Source organism: Montipora capricornis, chromosome 3, assembly GCF_036669925.1.
Source record: "Montipora capricornis isolate CH-2021 chromosome 3, ASM3666992v2, whole genome shotgun sequence".
Taxonomy (NCBI): domain Eukaryota; kingdom Metazoa; phylum Cnidaria; class Anthozoa; order Scleractinia; family Acroporidae; genus Montipora; species Montipora capricornis.
The window spans coordinates 49,029,692-49,037,191 of NC_090885.1; the positions used below are offsets into that span (position 1 = coordinate 49,029,692).

At 38.2% G+C, this 7,500-nt stretch overlaps 1 pseudogene; it reads left to right on the plus strand.

Annotated features, from left to right (window-relative positions):
* LOC138040444 (histamine H2 receptor-like) overlaps positions 1–449 on the plus strand; it is a 1,131-nt pseudogene extending 682 nt beyond the window's left edge.
* The last annotated feature ends 7,051 nt before the right edge of the window (positions 450–7,500 follow it).

Consider the following 7,500-nt stretch of genomic DNA (forward strand, 5'->3'; position numbering starts at 1 on the left):
TTGGACAATTGATTTTCCCAATGGCCGGACTCGTTTTTTCCAAACCTGTCTTTAAAAGAATTTATATGATTATTATTGCCACTTTCTACGAGTTTCTTCCTTGTGTTATGCTGGTATTCTGCGTTGGATCCATGGTGCGAGTTGTGTTTAACCATAAAAGAGCCGCAAATACTTTAGCAAAACAGTTACGTTTCAACCACGAAGTTTTTTTAAAAAGCCGGGACAGCAGTTCAGTGAAAATAACAGCAATTATTGTGGGCTTTACCCTCGTGTGTTACAGCATTTTAATGCGCTGCTCTATATTGGTCTTTTCCTATAAAAAGTGCGAGGATGATGATTACAAAATACCGATATTAATTTCAAATTCAGCTTTGAACCCTTTGGCCTACGCTTTTTTGAAAAGGGACATAAAGAAAGCGTTTAAAGAACTTACAAAGTCTGCTTTCTAACTATCGATTTTGAAGTCAAGACTTCAACAGCACTTTTAAAAATAATTTTGAGGGTATCTCGTTGCGCCAGTTTCAAATGAGAAGTTAAAAGACTGTTCAAAGATTTTAATTCTCAACGTTTTGTCGATGGCCTCCAGAGGATTTGGTTGTTTTGTTCTTACCAAGGAATACATTTCCTTCATAGCAAATCAGCTGTTCCTTCGAAGAATTGGATAGCTTCTACCTACACCTGTTCGCGATTCTTTTTAAGTTAAGTGTTTTAGCTTAGTTTTTGGACAGTTTTCAATAGCTTAGCGATTGGACAGATGTTTACTACTATGCAAAATATAAAGGGTGACCAATGCATAATTTAGATTTTTTGCTGGTCTCATTCGTCTGTGTCATCCCGAATTGTATCCAAACTTTCAAAATAACGCAGAAGGTTTCCATGCTGTTATACCCATGGTGCGCATCCCAGGTTCCCTTTAGTCACCCAAAAACCTCACTTGATGTTCAGATTCGAAGGAGAAGGGCTCAAGAGCTAAAGCCTTCCCTCAATGTCAATATTAGTAGTGAGAAGTTGTTGCTGTTTTAGCTATTAGTCCGCATTAGGGAGCTTAAGCACGCGCGTTTTTGAAAAGCGAACGGCCACCGGAAGTAAGCTTTTTTTCCATTTAAACGGTTTTCACACAACCACAATTACATTTCTAAGTATCTTTTCTCAAGTTGAGATGATTAGTATAAAAAACTGGGAGACACCATTGTCCTAACACGTGAAATTTTCTCTTCCGGTTGCCGTGCGCGTGCTTAAGCTCCCTAATTATGTCTAGACACGTACTGCTGCACATCATTTTTCTCAGTCTAGGTTCCAGACCTCTTATGTGTACGATATGTATATACAGTTTTCAAAAATCGTAACGGTCACTTTTGAAATGTATGTTGACTAGTATACGAAACGCCAAGTTCTGTATAAAAAAATGCGTTGGAATACAATGTTTATCACCGCTGTTTGTGTTATTTTCTTAATCGAGAAGAGGGAAATGTAGCTAGGGTGTGGCAGTTGTTAGTGCAGTCTTAAATCCAGGGTCCAATTCACTCTTTTCGAATTAAGTGGGAGAGAGACCTTGAACTGATTCATATTACAAAGAACAACCAGGGTCTTTTCTCGGCAACGGATAGCCGGAGAAAATTCTCTGCTCGAGTCTGCTGTCGGCAAACGTTTCTTTGAGTAACACAAATGTTGGCATTTTCTTCACCAAAAGAAGTGAGCTGTGGCTTATAATGTACCCTTATTTAGCATGCAAGAAAAAGCGGTTCAAATTTTTGAAAGGCAGCAAACCGAGTAAGCCTGAGGAATAATTTAAAGTTCAACTTATTCACCCCTTGTGAAAGTGATATTTCAGATATGAGAAGACTTGGCTCGGGTTGCTTGAAGCATGGTTAGTACTGACCAGGCTCTTGGTATTTTTGGTTGATGCTAAAACTTAGGAGCAAGAGTGGCACAGTCGGCTAGTGCGCGGCCTTGGTGCATAAGGTCCCGTGTTCGATCCCTGGACCTCACATCCTTATTTCGACTTCTTTCCTTTCAGTGTAGCCTAAGTGGCTTTAAATACCCTTAAAATGGAGCACTGATGGAAAGAGGGGGGTAAAATGAGCGCACCGTTGGCTTCCTGGGAGAGTACTCTCCAGTGAGTAAAGGAACTTCCGACGTTAAATAACGTATACCTTTACCTTAAGTGCGCATGCAGGATACTTTCTGGTTGCTTAAACTTTTTGATGTAAAAACTCTAAAGTGAAGTCGACTTTTTGAAAGTTGCTAGTTTATTTCCACCATGTACAAGCTGGAACAAACACGAGCCCAGGGACGGTAACTTTCATATACCTTGTTGTCGTCTAGAGTGAGAGATGGGGAGAGAGACCTCGTTGGAGCAGTCACTCATCTATCCAACTGAACTCAGCATCTTACGGTCGCTATTTCTCGGGATATTATTATTTTATTATATATTATTATATTATTATTCGGGATATTTCCAGTGCGTGGCTTTTAGAGGTATTCGCTTCAGCACTTTTCTAAACCTGTCCAAAGTTTCCACGCGTCAATAAGCAGGAAATCGTTCCACAGATATTCTACTAACTGAAATTCGAGTTCCAATTACAAAACTGACATAAAACTACGTTTGCTGAACTTTTGCTTCCTACTCAAAATCCTATTGAAAGCTTTAAAAAGCTTTAAAAAGAAGAATCAGAAATTTAAAACAAGAAGAAATATAGTTAGCCTTTGAGTCGCAAGTCAGGCGTAGCGGTCCCAGTCTCTCTATGACTGATATCAACTCCTGTCGCAGGTGGTAGTTTCAAAACGCTAATCGGCTATTCATCGTTTGGTTTGCCAAAGAATAAAAAATAAATGCCCTACCTACCCGCAGTGCACAGCAATTGACGAACAGAAGGGAACATATGTTTGCCTGTGGACAGAATTAGCGAGGTCATACTTAGGTCGAAATAGGCCATAAGTGCGACAGAAACTCAAGTCAACTGAGCCTTACTTGATGCCTTATCGCCTTTTCGTGTTTTGATGTGCTGAAGTACGCATTCGAGGGGGATAAAACTAGATTTTAGATCGTACTTCGGCTTTTCTGAAGATACCTAGTTTCTAAGGTTACAATGTAAGGCATTCAACTAAAATAAACCCCTTTCCCATTCAAAGTAGAAGTCGGGAATACATACAGCCTTCTTACGACTCTAGGGTTACATTGTACTGTCGCACTTTGTAATAATCGTCGCACTTTGTAATAAAATTGTCACACTTTGTAATACCTGTCGCACTTTGTAATAAAAAAGCTGTCGCACTTTGTAATAACACTTGTCGCACTTTGTAATAAACTTGAAATATAATTCATGATATCAGGATATCATGATAGCAGGAAAACGATAAGTATGTTATTAATATTGTATGTGCCTGCCTGTGACATGCTGGGAAATCGATTAGCCCGGAATGAAATTTTACACAGCTACAATTGGCATTCTAAATTTCGCTGTTCCTCAGTTATCGAGTTCCCTAAGTATAAAACTTAAAAATGGATTGCTTTAACATCAGAAACGAACCAATTCACCGTTGCTGTTGAGAAAAGTGTATGCCAGGCAAAACAAGTTGCATCTCGGTAGCCTGAAAGTTAAGAAATAATTTGCTTGTGTTTAAATTAACAAATACACCAATACATCCCTAACGTTTTATGTTTAACCGGAGAATCAGGGAAGCAGATGTTCGAAGGAGTAATAGCTGTTGAGTTTTATGCCTCAGTTATCGAGTTCCATAAGTATAAAACTTAGAAATGGTTTGCTTTAACATCAGAAAAGAACTAATTCACCGTTGCTGTTGAGAAAAGTGTATGCCAGGCAAAACAAGTTGCATCTCGGTAGCCTGAAAGTTAACTAAGAAATAATTTGCCTGTGTTTAAATTAACAAATACACCAATACATCACTAGCGTTTCATGTTTAACCGGAGAATTAGGGAAGCAGATGTTCGAAGGAGTAATGGTTGTTGAGATTTATTTCTCAGTTATCGAGTTCCGTAAGTATAAAACTTAAAAATGGATTGCTTTAAAATCAGAAGAGAACCAATTCACCGTTGCTGTTGAGAAAAGTGTATGCCGGGCAAAACCGTGACAAGTTGTATCTCGGTAGCCTGAAAGTTAAGATATAATTTGCCTGTGTTTAAATTAATTTGAAATAAAGAGAATAAAGAAAAAAAATCCATTTTTTAATTGCATCATGCTGGCCGTTGTAAACCGTGTTTTAGAAAATATTTCAAATTGATTTATTGTGCCTCTGGACCGTATTTTGACTCGTCACTCAAAATTATTTTAAAGTAATTTGAGATATTTGTCGTCATGAAAAACTTTATGAGGAAGTCGGTCCAACAAATTTGTCGAGATTAACACCTCTCTCTTCTTTGTCTCTCGCTCTGCCTTATAGTGTGAGTCTTGTTACAACTCCCACTGAGATTTTGGTAAATTTTTTTTTACCTAAACAGCGGGGACCCACATTCCTGACCCAAGTTAAGCTCCTCATGAGAGACGCATAATCCGTCCAGACGAATTATGCGTCTTGTGGCCGTCTTTATACTAGACGAATTTAACAGACGCGGAGAAAATGTTTGCCCAAGTTCGTCCCAGACGAATTATGCGTCTCTAGCCGAGTATAAAAACGGCCACTGTTATTATTAAACAAGCCAGCATAGATCCAAAATTTCAATTCATGAAGAATTTCCAGTATGTATTATGACTTGAATTATAAAAAAAAAAGCAAAACAAATCTGATTTCCGGTGGAGGTTCTTATTCTTGAATCGTTTCTCAAAAAGGATAGTACATATTCTTTGATTGCACTCACGTGATGAGAAGGCCACGTTTGTGCCAAAACAATAGAAAAATGTAGGCTTAAGTTTTGTCGTCGTGACGTCCGGTGCAATCAAATAATTTGCCTTTCTTGTGCTCGAAATGTTCTTTTATAAACTTGCCAAAACTTTTTAGTCTGATTAACCTTCATATCTTAGTAAGAACGTGAAGACTTTTTTTTTTTTTAAAGAGCTTTCACATATGAAGGTCCATTTACACATGCGATTTTTGTCGGAGCAACTTGATGCAAATTTTGTCGCGCTCAAGTTGCAATCCAAAATTCGCACAAGTAAACCGGATTCGATTTTAATGCGGTTTTACAGCGTATCGCAAGGGTTTCGAACTTTTTCGCAGCGTTATGGCGGAGAAAAAGCGATCAAAAAGCCGTGCGTGGAGTTACAATGAGAAAGTGACACTGACTTATTTGAGGCAAAATTATCCATGTTTCTTTAACACCAGTTGTACAGATTCTAAACGGCACTGCAAGATGGCAGCGGCATTGCTGGCGTTAATTTAAAAGCAAGAACATTGCTACGAGCCATGAGGCGAGCAGCACACTATTCTTGTTGCGGACGGTCCTGGGCACTTGTGTATTCGAGTCATATCTCGATTTTTTGGATGGTTGGTGGATGATCCTCTGATCATCAAATACTTTGAAGTCAGCAGACAACTCACAATGGGTACAAAGTTGAGAGCCGGGATAGACCCTTCCACGGTTTTTTGCGCTATCTTGGCTGGGGGGCAAACAAGGCTAAATTTACAGTAAATGTATGGGATTTTGGCCGACTTTGAACCGCTATAGCGCCGCTAAAAAGAGACGGATGTCCATAGTCAAGGTGTATTTTAAAAGACATTTATACTGAGATTATCTTCATGAAATATAAAGAACAGATTCAGGCTACAACGACCATAAGCGAATTTTTTACAATATAATACAAAAAGTGTGTGAAAAGAGCTAAGAAATTAAATGTAGATGAACTCTAATTACAGTAAAATGGAGTATTGCCTAGGCAACGGTTTTGAATTATTATCCGCGTCAACAGTTTTAGCTGTGTTCCAAGATTCTAGTGTTTCTCGAACGCGGTATTTTCCTTTCTCAATAACTCAAGCATTATCAAAGTCAATGGAATGATTATTTAGCCACGCATGGTTAGCAACATTTGAGCCCTTTGTGTAGTTTTTCAAGTTTCGTTGATGTTCCTTTTTACGGGTTTGGAAGCATTTCCGGTTTCTCCTATGTTTCCAAGAGCAGTCTTTACATGGGATTTTATAAACAACATCACATTGGAGATCTGAAGATTGTCGGTACTTTGGGGACGGGAATTCTTGTTGAAGAATTTTGAACGGTTTGTTGACAACGCGGATTTCATGGTTGCGGAGTAATCTTGTTAGAGGTTCGGTTAGGCCATTGATGTTAAGGAGGCATGCACAACCCTGCCTGATGATACGTATCCGATGGTTGGACCCATTTGAAAAACATAGAAACCAGTTCTTCTGGTGGAGGGACTGTAGGTGTGGGTGGCTTCTTGTTGAGGATGGTAGAAATAACAGACGAAGGGTAGCCATTAGGTTCTAATAATGCGGCCCTAACGTAATTGGTTTCACGAGTTTTTCCTTGATGACTGCTTGGGAGGTTGGATGCCCGGAACAGGAGCAACCATGAAATCCAAACTTTGTAACTCTGACGATGACGGGTGTACCGTCGAAACATGTTTGGTAAATTAAAGAAAGTTGCACTGTTTCTAGGACTGTATATGTTTCTGTTGCTATCTAGACCTTTTGGATCACATATAGAAGAGATGCAAAAGTTACTTAATATGTAATATTTCTTTAATATTAAAAATCATGAATGCAAAAAAAGAAATGACTACTTACATACAAGAAACAAAATGCTAAAAATGTGTCATAAAATACAATAAGAAACATATTATTTACATGTAAATGCTTTTGCACTTATTGAGTCACGCTGAACATTTCAGTTAATTTGAGTTGTTAATTTTTGAAATGGTTTTTGCCTGGCTTTACATTTTCCTTAATTGTTGTATGTAATCAGTTAGAAGGTGAGTTATTTCTTTTTTTACAATTTTACCATTTGTATATTGTGTGAATATTAATGCAACTTTTCCGCCATATATGTCAGTTTTTTACTTTCAACCGAAGCGAGGTTGAAACGTCGTATTTATATTACCCGTTATTTTTACCTTAAAATCTATTAAAATTTTGTTTTTTTGTCTTATCCACGTTTTTAATTTCCATCCAGGGCATTTATTCGATCAGGTTCAATCAGGTGGTAATTGACAACCTTCATACCAGCCGTCAAAGGTAAATGAATAATTTCCGTACCGTTTTAACAGTTTTGAGTTTATTTGAGTAACAATTATTTAGGGGACTTTTTAAGACTCCGTGCTTCTCGAAATCAAGGTCTAATTCAGGTTTCAATTACGATTGACCCAACGAGAGCCCAAAAACCGTCTTCTGATGATTTACCACCCAAAATGCTTCGGACTTCGTTGTTCTGTAATGCCAGATATTTATATCTCTTCTTACAATTGCACTAGATTCGGTTTCCCATTTACCTGGCTATTGAACTATAGCCGGGTGAAAGCTGTCAGAAGGTATATTCTTTACTGCAATTTGTTGACCAAGTTTATTAACCGTACACACTTCTTTCATGGTGAC